This window comes from Podarcis liolepis, assembly GCF_965112155.1.
Source record: "Podarcis liolepis genome assembly, contig: SUPER_9_unloc_1, whole genome shotgun sequence".
NCBI classification, from domain to species: Eukaryota; Metazoa; Chordata; class Lepidosauria; order Squamata; family Lacertidae; genus Podarcis; species Podarcis liolepis.
This window is the reverse complement of record NW_028148963.1, coordinates 420,419-437,951: the sequence shown is the minus strand read 5'-3', so window position 1 is coordinate 437,951 and position 17,533 is coordinate 420,419.

Sequence of the window (17,533 nt, the reverse complement as noted above, 5' to 3'; positions counted from 1 at the left end):
GCTTGAAAATGCTCCCCTGAAAGGTTTGGTACTCGAAACAGAAGGCTTATTATCACAGGACAAGAAATCAGCCCTCAAAAACTTAACCGGCAGAAAATATTTTTTTGAAAAAATCCCTAAGCCCCGGGGTCACAAATTCAGCAAAAATCTGACTTTTGGCAGTTCACTCAAAAATGGTGCCAACCGCTTGCAAATGCTCACCTGAAAGTTTTGGCGATGGAAACAGAAGGCTTTTTATCACAGGACAAGAAATCAGCCCTCAAAAACTTAACCGGCAGAAAATATTTTTTTGAAAAAATCCCTAAGCCCCGGGGTCACAATTTCAGTAAAAATCTGACTTTTGGCAGTTCACTCAAAAATGGTGCCAACCGCTTGCAAATGCTCACCTGAAAGCTTTGGCGATTGAAACAGAAGGCTTTTTATCACAGGACAAGAAATCAGCCCTCAAAAACTTAACCGGCAGAAAATATTTTTTTGAAAAAATCCCTAAGCCCCGGGGTCACAATTTCAGCAAAAATCTGACTTTTGGCAGTTCACTCAAAAGTGGTGCCAAAAGCTTGAAAATGCTCCCCTGAAAGGTTTGGCACTCGAAACAGAAGGCTTTTTATCACAGGACAAGAAATCAGCCCTCAAAAACTTAACCGGCAGAAAATATTTTTTTGAAAAAATCCCTAAGCCCCGGGGTCACAATTTCAGCAAAAATCTGACTTTTGGCAGTTCACTCAAAAATGGTGCCAAAAGCTTGAAAATGCTCCCCTGAAAGGTTTGGCACTCGAAACAGAAGGCTTTTTATCACAGGACAAGAAATCAGCCCTCAAAAACTTAACCGGCAGAAAATATTTTTTTGAAAAAATCCCTAAGCCCCGGGGTCACAATTTCAGAAAAAATCTGACTTTTGGGAGTTCACTCAAAAATGGTGCCAACCGCTTGCAAATGCTCACCTGAAAGCTTTGGCGATGGAAACAGAAGGCTTTTTATCACAGGACAAGAAATCAGCCCTCAAAAACTTAAACGGCAGAAAATATTTTTTTGAAAAAATCCCTAAGCCCCGGGGTCACAATTTCAGCAAAAATCTGACTTTTGGCAGTTCACTCAAAAGTGGTGCCAAAAGCTTGAAAATGCTCCCCTGAAAGGTTTGGCACTCGAAACAGAAGGCTTATTATCACAGGACAAGAAATCAGCCCTCAAAAACTTAACCGGCAGAAAATATTTTTTTGAAAAAATCCCTAAGCCCCGGGGTCACAAATTCAGCAAAAATCTGACTTTTGGCAGTTCACTCAAAAATGGTGCCAACCGCTTGCAAATGCTCACCTGAAAGCTTTGGCGATGGAAACAGAAGGCTTTTTATCACAGGACAAGAAATCAGCCCTCAAAAACTTAACCGGCAGAAAATATTTTTTTGAAAAAATCCCTAAGCCCCGGGGTCACAATTTCAGCAAAAATCTGACTTTTGGCAGTTCACTCAAAAATGGTGCCAACCGCTTGCAAATGCTCACCTGAAAGCTTTGGCGATTGAAACAGAAGGCTTTTTATCACAGGACAAGAAATCAGCCCTCAAAAACTTAACCGGCAGAAAATATTTTTTTGAAAAAATCCCTAAGCCCCGGGGTCACAATTTCAGCAAAAATCTGACTTTTGGCAGTTCACTCAAAAGTGGTGCCAAAAGCTTGAAAATGCTCCCCTGAAAGGTTTGGCACTCGAAACAGAAGGCTTTTTATCACAGGACAAGAAATCAGCCCTCAAAAACTTAACCGGCAGAAAATATTTTTTTGAAAAAATCCCTAAGCCCCGGGGTCACAATTTCAGCAAAAATCTGACTTTTGGCAGTTCACTCAAAAATGGTGCCAAAAGCTTGAAAATGCTCCCCTGAAAGGTTTGGTACTCGAAACAGAAGGCTTATTATCACAGGACAAGAAATCAGCCCTCAAAAACTTAACCGGCAGAAAATATTTTTTTGAAAAAATCCCTAAGCCCCGGGGTCACAAATTCAGGAAAAATATGACTTTTGGCAGTTCACTCAAAAATGGTGCCAACCGCTTGCAAATGCTCACCTGAAAGCTTTGGCGATGGAAACAGAAGGCTTTTTATCACAGGACAAGAAATCAGCCCTCAAAAACTTAACCGGCAGAAAATATTTTTTTGAAAAAATCCCTAAGCCCCGGGGTCACAATTTCAGCAAAAATCTGACTTTTGGCAGTTCACTCAAAAATGGTGCCAACCGCTTGCAAATGCTCACCTGAAAGCTTTGGCGATGGAAACAGAAGGCTTTTTATCACAGGACAAGAAATCAGCCCTCAAAAACTTAACCGGCAGAAAATATTTTTTTGAAAAAATCCCTAAGCCCCGGGGTCACAATTTCAGCAAAAATCTGACTTTTGGCAGTTCACTCAAAAGTGGTGCCAAAAGCTTGAAAATGCTCACCTGAAAGCTTTGGCGATGGAAACAGAAGGCTTTTTATCACAGGACAAGAAATCAGCCCTCAAAAACTTAACCGGCAGAAAATATTTTTTTGAAAAAATCCCTAAGCCCCGGGGTCACAATTTCAGCAAAAATCTGACTTTTGGCAGTTCACTCAAAAATGGTGCCAACCGCTTGCAAATGCTCACCTGAAAGCTTTGGCGATTGAAACAGAAGGCTTTTTATCACAGGACAAGAAATCAGCCCTCAAAAACTTAACCGGCAGAAAATATTTTTTTGAAAAAATCCCTAAGCCCCGGGGTCAGAATTTCAGCAAAAATCTGACTTTTGGCAGTTCACTCAAAAGTGGTGCCAAAAGCTTGAAAATGCTCCCCTGAAAGGTTTGGCACTCGAAACAGAAGGCTTTTTATCACAGGACAAGAAATCAGCCCTCAAAAACTTAACCGGCAGAAAATATTTTTTTGAAAAAATCCCTAAGCCCCGGGGTCACAATTTCAGCAAAAATCTGACTTTTGGCAGTTCACTCAAAAATGGTGCCAAAAGCTTGAAAATGCTCCCCTGAAAGGTTTGGTACTCGAAACAGAAGGCTTATTATCACAGGACAAGAAATCAGCCCTCAAAAACTTAACCGGCAGAAAATATTTTTTTGAAAAAATCCCTAAGCCCCGGGGTCACAAATTCAGGAAAAATATGACTTTTGGCAGTTCACTCAAAAATGGTGCCAACCGCTTGCAAATGCTCACCTGAAAGCTTTGGCGATGGAAACAGAAGGCTTTTTATCACAGGACAAGAAATCAGCCCTCAAAAACTTAACCGGCAGAAAATATTTTTTTGAAAAAATCCCTAAGCCCCGGGGTCACAATTTCAGCAAAAATCTGACTTTTGGCAGTTCACTCAAAAATGGTGCCAACCGCTTGCAAATGCTCACCTGAAAGCTTTGGCGATGGAAACAGAAGGCTTTTTATCACAGGACAAGAAATCAGCCCTCAAAAACTTAACCGGCAGAAAATATTTTTTTGAAAAAATCCCTAAGCCCCGGGGTCACAATTTCAGCAAAAATCTGACTTTTGGCAGTTCACTCAAAAGTGGTGCCAAAAGCTTGAAAATGCTCACCTGAAAGCTTTGGCGATGGAAACAGAAGGCTTTTTATCACAGGACAAGAAATCAGCCCTCAAAAACTTAACCGGCAGAAAATATTTTTTTGAAAAAATCCCTAAGCCCCGGGGTCACAATTTCAGCAAAAATCTGACTTTTGGCAGTTCACTCAAAAATGGTGCCAACCGGTTGCAAATGCTCCCCTGAAAGGTTTGGTACTCGAAACAGAAGGCTTTTTATCACAGGACAAGAAATCAGCCCTCAAAAACTTAACCGGCAGAAAATATTTTTTTGAAAAAATCCCTAAGCCCCGGGGTCACAAATTCAGCAAAAATCTGACTTTTGGCAGTTCACTCAAAAATGGTGCCAACCGCTTGCAAATGCTCACCTGAAAGCTTTGGCGATGGAAACAGAAGGCTTTTTATCACAGGACAAGAAATCAGCCCTCAAAAACTTAACCGGCAGAAAATATTTTTTTGAAAAAATCCCTAAGCCCCGGGGTCACAATTTCAGCAAAAATCTGACTTTTGGCAGTTCACTCAAAAGTGGTGCCAAAAGCTTGAAAATGCTCACCTGAAAGCTTTGGCGATGGAAACAGAAGGCTTTTTATCACAGGACAAGAAATCAGCCCTCAAAAACTTAACCGGCAGAAAATATTTTTTTGAAAAAATCCCTAAGCCCCGGGGTCACAATTTCAGCAAATATCTGACTTTTGGCAGTTCACTCAAAAATGGTGCCAACCGGTTGCAAATGCTCCCCTGAAAGGTTTGGTACTCGAAACAGAAGGCTTTTTATCACAGGACAAGAAATCAGCCCTCAAAAACTTAACCGGCAGAAAATATTTTTTTGAAAAAATCCCTAAGCCCCGGGGTCACAAATTCAGCAAAAATCTGACTTTTGGCAGTTCACTCAAAAATGGTGCCAACCGCTTGCAAATGCTCACCTGAAAGCTTTGGCGATGGAAACAGAAGGCTTTTTATCACAGGACAAGAAATCAGCCCTCAAAAACTTAACCGGCAGAAAATATTTTTTTGAAAAAATCCCTAAGCCCCGGGGTCACAAATTCAGCAAAAATCGGACTTTTGGCAGTTCACTCAAAAATGGTGCCAACCGCTTGGAAATGCTCACCTGAAAGCTTTGGCGATGGAAACAGAAGGCTTTTTATCACAGGACAAGAAATCAGCCCTCAAAAACTTAACCGGCAGAAAATATTTTTTTGCAAAAATCCCTAAGCCCCGGGGTCACAATTTCAGAAAAAATCTGACTTTTGGCAGTTCACTCAAAAATGGTGCCAACCGCTTGCAAATGCTCACCTGAAAGCTTTGGCGATGGAAACAGAAGGCTTTTTATCACAGGACAAGAAATCAGCCCTCAAAAACTTAACCGGCAGAAAATATTTTTTTGAAAAAATCCCTAAGCCCCGGGGTCACAATTTGAACAAAAATCTGACTTTTGGCAGTTCACTCAAAAGTGGTGCCAAAAGCTTGAAAATGCTCCCCTGAAAGGGTTGACACTCAAAACAGAAGGATTTTTATCACAGGACAAGAAATCAGCCCTCAAAAACTTAACCGGCAGAAAATATTTTTTTGAAAAAATCCCTAAGCCCCGGGGTCACAATTTCAGCAAAAATCTGACTTTTGGCAGTTCACTCAAAAATGGTGCCAAAAGCTTGAAAATGCTCCCCTGAAAGGTTTGGCACTCGAAATAGAAGGATTTTTATTACAGGACAAGAAATCAGCCCTCAAAAACTTAACCGGCAGAAAATATTTTTTGGAAAAAATCCCTAAGCCCCGGGGTCACAATTTCAGAAAAAATCTGACTTTTGGGAGTTCACTCAAAAATGGTGCCAACCGCTTGCAAATGCTCACCTGAAAGCTTTGGCGATGGAAACAGAAGGCTTTTTATCACAGGACAAGAAATCAGCCCTCAAAAACTTAACCGGCAGAAAATATTTTTTTGAAAAAATCCCTAAGCCTCGGGGTCACAAATTCAGCAAAAATCTGACTTTTGTCAGTTCACTCAAAAATGGTGCCAACTGCTTGCAAATGCTCACCTGAAAGCTTTGGCGATGGAAACAGAAGGCTTTTTATCACAGGACAAGAAATAAGCCCTCAAAAACTTGACCGGCAGAAAATATTTTTTTGAAAAAATCCCTAAGCCCCGGGGTCACAATTTCAGCAAAAATCTGACTTTTGGCAGTTCACTCAAAAATGGTGCCAGCCGCTTGCAAATGCTCACCTGAAAGCTTTGGCGATGAAAACAGAAGGCTTTTTATCACAGGACAAGAAATCAGCCCTCAAAAACTTAACCGGCAGAAAATATTTTTTTGAAAAAATCCCTAAGCCCCGGGGTCAGAATTTCAGCAAAAATCTGACTTTTGGCAGTTCACTCAAAAGTGGTGCCAAAAGCTTGAAAATGCTCCCCTGAAAGGTTTGGCACTCGAAACAGAAGGCTTTTTATCACAGGACAAGAAATCAGCCCTCAAAAACTTAACCGGCAGAAAATATTTTTTTGAAAAAATCCCTAAGCCCCGGGGTCACAATTTCAGCAAAAATCTGACTTTTGGCAGTTCACTCAAAAATGGTGCCAAAAGCTTGAAAATGCTCCCCTGAAAGGTTTGGCACTCGAAACAGAAGGCTTTTTATCACAGGACAAGAAATCAGCCCTCAAAAACTTAACCGGCAGAAAATATTTTTTTGAAAAAATCCCTAAGCCCCGGGGTCACAATTTCAGAAAAAATCTGACTTTTGGGAGTTCACTCAAAAATGGTGCCAACCGCTTGCAAATGCTCACCTGAAAGCTTTGGCGATGGAAACAGAAGGCTTTTTATCACAGGACAAGAAATCAGCCCTCAAAAACTTAAACGGCAGAAAATATTTTTTTGAAAAAATCCCTAAGCCCCGGGGTCACAATTTCAGCAAAAATCTGACTTTTGGCAGTTCACTCAAAAGTGGTGCCAAAAGCTTGAAAATGCTCCCCTGAAAGGTTTGGCACTCGAAACAGAAGGCTTATTATCACAGGACAAGAAATCAGCCCTCAAAAACTTAACCGGCAGAAAATATTTTTTTGAAAAAATCCCTAAGCCCCGGGGTCACAAATTCAGCAAAAATCTGACTTTTGGCAGTTCACTCAAAAATGGTGCCAACCGCTTGCAAATGCTCACCTGAAAGCTTTGGCGATTGAAACAGAAGGCTTTTTATCACAGGACAAGAAATCAGCCCTCAAAAACTTAACCGGCAGAAAATATTTTTTTGAAAAAATCCCTAAGCCCCGGGGTCAGAATTTCAGCAAAAATCTGACTTTTGGCAGTTCACTCAAAAGTGGTGCCAAAAGCTTGAAAATGCTCCCCTGAAAGGTTTGGCACTCGAAACAGAAGGCTTTTTATCACAGGACAAGAAATCAGCCCTCAAAAACTTAACCGGCAGAAAATATTTTTTTGAAAAAATCCCTAAGCCCCGGGGTCACAATTTCAGCAAAAATCTGACTTTTGGCAGTTCACTCAAAAATGGTGCCAAAAGCTTGAAAATGCTCCCCTGAAAGGTTTGGTACTCGAAACAGAAGGCTTATTATCACAGGACAAGAAATCAGCCCTCAAAAACTTAACCGGCAGAAAATATTTTTTTGAAAAAATCCCTAAGCCCCGGGGTCACAAATTCAGGAAAAATATGACTTTTGGCAGTTCACTCAAAAATGGTGCCAACCGCTTGCAAATGCTCACCTGAAAGCTTTGGCGATGGAAACAGAAGGCTTTTTATCACAGGACAAGAAATCAGCCCTCAAAAACTTAACCGGCAGAAAATATTTTTTTGAAAAAATCCCTAAGCCCCGGGGTCACAATTTCAGCAAAAATCTGACTTTTGGCAGTTCACTCAAAAATGGTGCCAACCGCTTGCAAATGCTCACCTGAAAGCTTTGGCGATGGAAACAGAAGGCTTTTTATCACAGGACAAGAAATCAGCCCTCAAAAACTTAACCGGCAGAAAATATTTTTTTGAAAAAATCCCTAAGCCCCGGGGTCACAATTTCAGCAAAAATCTGACTTTTGGCAGTTCACTCAAAAGTGGTGCCAAAAGCTTGAAAATGCTCACCTGAAAGCTTTGGCGATGGAAACAGAAGGCTTTTTATCACAGGACAAGAAATCAGCCCTCAAAAACTTAACCGGCAGAAAATATTTTTTTGAAAAAATCCCTAAGCCCCGGGGTCACAATTTCAGCAAAAATCTGACTTTTGGCAGTTCACTCAAAAATGGTGCCAACCGGTTGCAAATGCTCCCCTGAAAGGTTTGGTACTCGAAACAGAAGGCTTTTTATCACAGGACAAGAAATCAGCCCTCAAAAACTTAACCGGCAGAAAATATTTTTTTGAAAAAATCCCTAAGCCCCGGGGTCACAATTTCAGCAAAAATCTGACTTTTGGCAGTTCACTCAAAAATGGTGCCAACCGGTTGCAAATGCTCCCCTGAAAGGTTTGGTACTCGAAACAGAAGGCTTTTTATCACAGGACAAGAAATCAGCCCTCAAAAACTTAACCGGCAGAAAATATTTTTTTGAAAAAATCCCTAAGCCCCGGGGTCACAAATTCAGCAAAAATCTGACTTTTGGCAGTTCACTCAAAAATGGTGCCAACCGCTTGCAAATGCTCACCTGAAAGCTTTGGCGATGGAAACAGAAGGCTTTTTATCACAGGACAAGAAATCAGCCCTCAAAAACTTAACCGGCAGAAAATATTTTTTTGAAAAAATCCCTAAGCCCCGGGGTCACAAATTCAGCAAAAATCGGACTTTTGGCAGTTCACTCAAAAATGGTGCCAACCGCTTGGAAATGCTCACCTGAAAGCTTTGGCGATGGAAACAGAAGGCTTTTTATCACAGGACAAGAAATCAGCCCTCAAAAACTTAACCGGCAGAAAATATTTTTTTGCAAAAATCCCTAAGCCCCGGGGTCACAATTTCAGAAAAAATCTGACTTTTGGCAGTTCACTCAAAAATGGTGCCAACCGCTTGCAAATGCTCACCTGAAAGCTTTGGCGATGGAAACAGAAGGCTTTTTATCACAGGACAAGAAATCAGCCCTCAAAAACTTAACCGGCAGAAAATATTTTTTTGAAAAAATCCCTAAGCCCCGGGGTCACAATTTGAGCAAAAATCTGACTTTTGGCAGTTCACTCAAAAGTGGTGCCAAAAGCTTGAAAATGCTCCCCTGAAAGGGTTGAAACTCAAAACAGAAGGATTTTTATCACAGGACAAGAAATCAGCCCTCAAAAACTTAACCGGCAGAAAATATTTTTTTGAAAAAATCCCTAAGCCCCGGGGTCACAATTTCAGCAAAAATCTGACTTTTGGCAGTTCACTCAAAAATGGTGCCAAAAGCTTGAAAATGCTCCCCTGAAAGGTTTGGCACTCGAAATAGAAGGATTTTTATTACAGGACAAGAAATCAGCCCTCAAAAACTTAACCGGCAGAAAATATTTTTTGGAAAAAATCCCTAAGCCCCGGGGTCACAATTTCAGAAAAAATCTGACTTTTGGGAGTTCACTCAAAAATGGTGCCAACCGCTTGCAAATGCTCACCTGAAAGCTTTGGCGATGGAAACAGAAGGCTTTTTATCACAGGACAAGAAATCAGCCCTCAAAAACTTAACCGGCAGAAAATATTTTTTTGAAAAAATCCCTAAGCCTCGGGGTCAAAAATTCAGCAAAAATCTGACTTTTGTCAGTTCACTCAAAAATGGTGCCAACCGCTTGCAAATGCTCACCTGAAAGCTTTGGCGATGGAAACAGAAGGCTTTTTATCACAGGACAAGAAATAAGCCCTCAAAAACTTGACCGGCAGAAAATATTTTTTTGAAAAAATCCCTAAGCCCCGGGGTCACAATTTCAGCAAAAATCTGACTTTTGGCAGTTCACTCAAAAATGGTGCCAGCCGCTTGCAAATGCTCACCTGAAAGCTTTGGCGATGAAAACAGAAGGCTTTTTATCACAGGACAAGAAATCAGCCCTCAAAAACTTAACCGGCAGAAAATATTTTTTTGAAAAAATCCCTAAGCCCCGGGGTCAGAATTTGAGCAAAAATCTGACTATTGGCAGTTCACTCAAAAATGGTGCCAAAAGTTTGAAAATGCTCCCCTGAAAGGGTTGACACTCAAAACAGAAGGATTTTTATCACAGGACAAGAAATCAGCCCTCAAAAACTTAACCGGCAGAAAATATTTTTTTGAAAAAATCCCTAAGCCCCGGGGTCACAATTTCAGCAAAAATCTGATTTTTGGCAGTTCACTCAAAAATGGTGCCAAAAGCTTGAAAATGCTCCCCTGAAAGGTTTGGCACTCGAAACAGAAGGATTTTTATCACAGGAGAAGAAATCTGCCCTCAAAAACTTAACCGGCAGAAAATATTTTTTTTTAAAAAAAACCCTAAGCCCCAGGGTCACAATTTCAGCAAAAATCTGACTTTTGGCAGTTCACTCAAAAATGGTGCCAACCGGTTGCAAATGCTCCCCTGAAAGGTTTGGTACTCGAAACAGAAGGCTTTTTATCACAGGACAAGAAATCAGCCCTCAAAAACTTAACCGGCAGAAAATATTTTTTTGAAAAAATCCCTAAGCCACAATTTCAGGAAAAAATCTGACGTTCACTCAAAAATGGTGCCAAAAGCTTGAAAATGCTTCGCTGAAAGCTTTGGAGATGGAAACAGAAGGCTTTTTATCACAGGACATGAAATCAGCCCTCAAAAACTTAACCGGAAGAAAATATTTTTTTCAAAAAATCCCTAATCCCCGGGGTCACAATTTCAGCAAAAATCTGACTTTTGGCAGTTCACTCAAAAATGGTGCCAACCGGTTGCAAATGCTCACCTGAAAGCTATGGCGATGGAAACAGAAGGCTTTTTATCACAGGACAAGAAATCAGCCCTCAAAAACTTAACCGGCAGAAAATATTTTTTTGAAAAAATCCCTAAGCCCTGGGGTCACAAATTCAGCAAAAATCTGACTTTTGGCAGTTCACTCAAAAATGGTGCCAACCGCTTGCAAATGCTCACCTGAAAGCTTTGGCGATTGAAACAGAAGGCTTTTTATCACAGGACAAGAAATCAGCGCTCAAAAACTTAACCGGCAGAAAATATTTTTTTGAAAAAATCCCTAAGCCCCGGGGTCAGAATTTCAGCAAAAATCTGACTTTTGGCAGTTCACTCAAAAGTGGTGCCAAAAGCTTGAAAATGCTCACCTGAAAGCTTTGGTGATTGAAAAAGAAGGCTTTTTATCACAGGACAAGAAATCCGCGCTCAAAAACTTAACCGGCAGAAAATATTTTTTTGAAAAAATCCCTAAGCCCCGGGGTCACAATTTCAGCAAAAATCTGACTTTTGGCAGTTCACTCAAAAATGGTGCCAACCGGTTGCAAATGCTCCCCTGAAAGGTTTGGCACTCGAAACAGAAGGATTTTTATCACAGGACAAGAAATCAGCCCTCAAAAACTTAACCGGCAGAAAATATTTTTTTGAAAAAATCCCTAAGCCCCGGGGTCACAAATTCAGCAAAAATCGGACTTTTGGCAGTTCACTCAAAAATGGTGCCAACCGCTTGGAAATGCTCACCTGAAAGCTTTGGCGATGGAAACAGAAGGCTTTTTATCACAGGACAAGAAATCAGCCCTCAAAAACTTAACCGGCAGAAAATATTTTTTTGCAAAAATCCCTAAGCCCCGGGGTCACAATTTCAGAAAAAATCTGACTTTTGGCAGTTCACTCAAAAATGGTGCCAACCGCTTGCAAATGCTCACCTGAAAGCTTTGGCGATGAAAACAGAAGGCTTTTTATCACAGGACAAGAAATCAGCCCTCAAAAACTTAACCGGCAGAAAATATTTTTTTGAAAAAATCCCTAAGCCCCGGGGTCACAATTTCAGCAAAAATCTGACTTTTGGCAGTTCACTCAAAAATGGTGCCAAAAGCTTGAAAATGCTCCCCTGAAAGGTTTGGCACTCGAAACAGAAGGATTTTTATCACAGGAGAAGAAATCTGCCCTCAAAAACTTAACCGGCAGAAAATATTTTTTTTTAAAAAAACCCTAAGCCCCGGGGGTCACAATTTCAGCAAAAATCTGACTTTTGGCAGTTCACTCAAAAATGGTGCCAACCGGTTGCAAATGCTCCCCTGAAAGGTTTGGTACTCGAAACAGAAGGCTTTTTATCACAGGACAAGAAATCAGCCCTCAAAAACTTAACCGGCAGAAAATATTTTTTTGAAAAAATCCCTAAGCCACAATTTCAGGAAAAAATCTGACGTTCACTCAAAAATGGTGCCAAAAGCTTGAAAATGCTTCGCTGAAAGCTTTGGAGATGGAAACAGAAGGCTTTTTATCACAGGACAAGAAATCAGCCCTCAAAAACTTAACCGGAAGAAAATATTTTTTTCAAAAAATCCCTAATCCCCGGGGTCACAATTTCAGCAAAAATCTGACTTTTGGCAGTTCACTCAAAAATGGTGCCAACCGCTTGCAAATGCTCACCTGAAAGCTTTGGCGATGGAAACAGAAGGCTTTTTATCACAGGACAAGAAATCAGCCCTCAAAAACTTAACTGGCAGAAAATATTTTTTTGAAAAAATCCCTAAGCCCCGGGGTCACAATTTCAGCAAAAATCTGACTTTTGGCAGTTCACTCAAAAATGGTGCCAAAAGCTTGAAAATGCTCCCCTGAAAGGTTTGGCACTCGAAACAGAAGGCTTTTTATCACAGGACAAGAAATCAGCCCTCAAAAACGTAACCGGCAGAAAATATTTTTTTGAAAAAATCCCTAAGCCCCGGGGTCACAATTTCAGCAAAAATCTGACTTTTGGCAATTCTCTCAAAAATGGTGCCAAAAGCTTGAAAATGCACCCCTGAAAGGTTTGGCACTCAAAACACAAGGATTTTTATCACAGGACAAGAAATCAGCCCTCAAAAACTTAACCGGCAGAAAATATTTTTTTGAAAAAATCCCTAAGCCCCGGGGTCACAAATTCAGCAAAAATCTGACTTTTGGCAGTTCACTCAAAAATGGTGCCAACCGGTTGTAAATGCTCCCCTGAAAGGTTTGGCACTCGAAACAGAAGGCTTTTTATCACAGGACAAGAAATCAGCCCTCAAAAACTTAACCGGCAGAAAATATTTTTTTGAAAAAATCCCTAAGCCCCGGGGTCACAATTTCAGCAAAAATCTGACTTTTGGCAATTCACTGAAAAATGGTGCCAAAAGCTTGAAAATGCACCCCTGAAAGGTTTGGCACTCAAAACACAAGGATTTTTATCACAGGACAAGAAATCATCCCTCAAAAACTTAACCGGCAGAAAATATTTTTTTGAAAAAATCCCTAAGCCCCGGGGTCACAATTTCAGCAAAAATCTGACTTTTGGCAGTTCACTCAAAAATGGTGCCAACCGGTTGTAAATGCTCCCCTGAAAGGTTTGGCACTCGAAACAGAAGGCTTTTTATCACAGGACAAGAAATCAGCCCTCAAAAACTTAACCGGCAGAAAATATTTTTTTGAAAAAATCCCTAAGCCCCGGGGTCACAATTTCAGAAAAAATCTGACTTTTGGCAATTCACTCAAAAATGGTGCCAAAAGCTTGAAAATGCTCCCCGAAAGGTTTGGCACTCGAAACAGAAGGCTTTTTATCACAGGACAAGAAATCAGCCCTCAAAAACTTAACCGGCAGAAAATATTTTTTTCAAAAAATCCCTACGCCCTGGGGTCACAATTTCAGCAAAAATCTGACTTTTGGCAGTTCACTCAAAAATGGTGCCAACCGGTTGCAAATGCTCCCCTGAAAGGTTTGGCACTCGAAACAGAAGGCTTTTTATCACAGGACAAGAAATCAGCCCTCAAAAACTTAACCGGCAGAAAATATTTTTTTGAAAAAATCCCTAAGCCCCGGGGTCACAATTTCAGCAAAAATCTGACTTTTGGCAGTTCACTCAAAAATGGTGCCAAAAGCTTGAAAATGCTCCCCTGAAAGGTTTGTTACTCGAAACAGAAGGCTTTTTATCACAGGACAAGAAATCAGCCCTCAAAAACTTAACCGGCAGAAAATATTTTTTTGAAAAAATCCCTAAGCCCCGGGGTCACAATTTCAGCAAAAATCTGACTTTTGGCAGTTCACTCAAAAATGGTGCCAACCGCTTGCAAATGCTCACCTGAAAGCTTTGGCGATGGAAACAGAAGGCTTTTTATCACAGGACAAGAAATCAGCCCTCAAAAACTTAACCGGCAGAAAATATTTTTTTGAAAAAATCCCTAAGCCCCGGGGTCACAATTTCAGCAAAAATCTGACTTTTGGCAGTTCACTCAAAAATGGTGCCAAAAGCTTGAAAATGATCCCCTGAAAGGTTTGGCACTCGAAACAGAAGGATTTTTATCACAGGACAAGAAATCAGCCCTCAAAAACTTAACCGGCAGAAAATATTTTTTTGAAAAAATCCCTAAGCCCCGGGGTCACAATTTCAGCAAAAATCTGACTTTTGGCAGTTCACTGAAAAATGGTGCCAACCGGTTGCAAATGCTCCCCTGAAAGTTTTGGTACTCGAAACAGAAGGCTTTTTATCACAGGACAAGAAATCAGCCCTCAAAAACTTAACCGGCAGAAAATATTTTTTTGAAAAAATCCCTAAGCCCCGGGGTCACAATTTCAGCAAAAATCTGACTTTTGGCAGTTCACTCAAAAATGGTGCCAAAAGCTTGAAAATGCTCCCCTGAAAGGTTTGGCACTCGAAACAGAAGGCTTTTTATCACAGGACAAGAAATCAGCCCTCAAAAACTTAACCGGCAGAAAATATTTTTTTGAAAAAATCCCTAAGCCACAATTTCAGCAAAAATCTGACGTTCACTCAAAAATGGTGCCAACCGCTTGCAAATGCTCACCTGAAAGTTTTGGCGATGGAAACAGAAGGCTTTTTATCACAGGACAAGAAATCAGCCCTCAAAAACTTAACCGGCAGAAAATATTTTTTTGAAAAAATCCCTAAGCCCCGGGGTCACAATTTCAGCAAAAATCTGACTTTTGGCAGTTCACTCAAAAATGGTGCCAACCGGTTGCAAATGCTCCCCTGAAAGGTTTGTTACTCGAAACAGAAGGCTTTTTATCACAGGACAAGAAATCAGCCCTCAAAAACTTAACCGGCAGAAAATATTTTTTTGAAAAAATCCCTAAGCCACAATTTCAGCAAAAATCTGACGTTCACTCAAAAATGGTGCCAACCGCTTGCAAATGCTCACCTGAAAGCTTTGGCGATGGAAACAGAAGGCTTTTTATCACAGGACAAGAAATCAGCCCTCAAAAACTTAACCGGCAGAAAATATTTTTTTGAAAAAATCCCTAAGCCCCGGGGTCACAATTTCAGCAAAAATCTGACTTTTGGCAGTTCACTCAAAAATGGTGCCAACCGCTTGCAAATGCTCACCTGAAAGCTTTGGCGATGGAAACAGAAGGCTTTTTATCACAGGACAAGAAATCAGCCCTCAAAAACTTAACCGGCAGAAAATATTTTTTTGAAAAAATCCCTAAGCCCCGGCGTCACAATTTCAGAAAAAATCTGACTTTTGGCAGTTCACTCAAAAATGGTGCCAACCGCTTGGAAATGCTCCCCTGAAAGGTTTGGCACTCGAAACAGAAGGCTTTTTATCACAGGACAAGAAATCAGCCCTCAAAAACTTAACCGGCAGAAAATATTTTTTTGAAAAAATCCCTAAGCCCCGGGGTCACAATTTCAGAAAAAATCTGACTTTTGGCAGTTCACTCAAAAATGGTGCCAACCGCTTGCAAATGCTCCCCTGAAAGGTTTGGCACTCGAAACAGAAGGCTTTTTATCACAAGACAAGAAATCAGCCCTCAAAAACTTAACCGGCAGAAATTTTTTTTTTGAAAAAATCCCTAAGCCCCGGGGTCACAATTTCAGAAAAAATCTGACTTTTGGCAGTTCACTCAAAAATGGTGCCAACCGGTTGCAAATGCTCCCCTGAAAGGTTTGGTACTCGAAACAGAAGGCTTTTTATCACAGGACAAGAAATCAGCCCTCAAAAACTTAACCGGCAGAAAATATTTTTTTGAAAAAATCCCTAAGCCACAATTTCAGGAAAAAATCTGACGTTCACTCAAAAATGGTGCCAAAAGCTTGAAAATGCTTCGCTGAAAGCTTTGGAGATGGAAACAGAAGGCTTTTTATCACAGGACAAGAAATCAGCCCTCAAAAACTTAACCGGAAGAAAATATTTTTTTCAAAAAATCCCTAAGCCCCGGGGTCACAATTTCAGCAAAAATCTGACTTTTGGCAGTTCACTCAAAAATGGTGCCAACCGCTTGCAAATGCTCCCCTGAAAGCTTTGGCGATGGAAACAGAAGGCTTTTTATCACAGGACAAGAAATCAGCCCTCAAAAACTTAACTGGCAGAAAATATTTTTTTGAAAAAATCCCTAAGCCCCGGGGTCACAATTTCAGCAAAAATCTGACTTTTGGCAGTTCACTCAAAAATGGTGCCAAAAGCTTGAAAATGCTCCCCTGAAAGGTTTGGCACTCGAAACAGAAGGCTTTTTATCACAGGACAAGAAATCAGCCCTCAAAAACTTAACCGGCAGAAAATATTTTTTTGAAAAAATCCCTAAGCCCCGGGGTCACAATTTCAGCAAAAATCTGACTTTTGGCAATTTACTAAAAAAATGGTGCCAAAAGCTTGAAAATGCACCCCTGAAAGGTTTGGCACTCAAAACACAAGGATTTTTATCACAGGACAAGAAATCAGCCCTCAAAAACTTAACCGGCAGAAAATATTTTTTTGAAAAAATCCCTAAGCCCCGGGGTCACAAATTCAGCAAAAATCTGACTTTTGGCAGTTCACTCAAAAATGGTGCCAACCGTTTGTAAATGCTCCCCTGAAAGGTTTGGCACTCGAAACAGAAGGCTTTTTATCACAGGACAAGAAATCAGCCCTCAAAAACTTAACCGGCAGAAAATATTTTTTTGAAAAAATCCCTAAGCCCCGGGGTCACAATTTCAGCAAAAATCTGACTTTTGGCAATTCACTCAAAAATGGTGCCAAAAGCTTGAAAATGCACCCCTGAAAGGTTTGGCACTCGAAACAGAAGGCTTTTTATCACAGGACAAGAAATCAGCCCTCAAAAACTTAACCGGCAGAAAATATTTTTTTGAAAAAATCCCTAAGCCCCGGGGTCACAATTTCAGCAAAAATCTGACTTTTGGCAGTTCACTCAAAAATGGTGCCAACCGGTTGTAAATGCTCCCCTGAAAGGTTTGGCACTCGAAACAGAAGGCTTTTTATCACAGGACAAGAAATCAGCCCTCAAAAACTTAACCGGCAGAAAATATTTTTTTGAAAAAATCCCTAAGCCCCGGGGTCACAATTTCAGAAAAAATCTGACTTTTGGCAATTCACTCAAAAATGGTGCCAAAAGCTTGAAAATGCTCCCCTGAAAGGTTTGGCACTCGAAACAGAAGGCTTTTTATCACAGGACAAGAAATCAGCCCTCAAAAACTTAACCGGCAGAAAATATTTTTTTGAAAAAATCCCTAAGCCCCGGGGTCACAAATTCAGCAAAAATCTGACTTTTGGCAGTTCACTCAAAAATGGTGCCAACCGCTTGCAAATGCTCAACTGAAAGCTTTGGCGATGGAAACAGAAGGCTTTTTATCACAGGACAAGAAATCAGCCCTCAAAAACTTAACCGGCAGAAAATATTTTTTTGAAAAAATCCCTAAGCCCCTGGGTCACAATTTCAGCAAAAATCTGACTTTTGGCAGTTCACTCAAAAATGGTGCCAAAAGCTTGAAAATGCTTCGCTGAAAGCTTTGGAGATGGAAACAGAAGGCTTTTTATCACAGGACAAGAAATCAGCCCTCAAAAACTTAACCGGCAGAAAATATTTTTTTGAAAAAATCCCTAAGCCCCGGGGTCACAATTTCAGCAAAAATCTGACTTTTGGCAGTTCACTCAAAAATGGTGCCAACCGCTTGCAAATGCTCCCCTGAAAGGTTTGGCA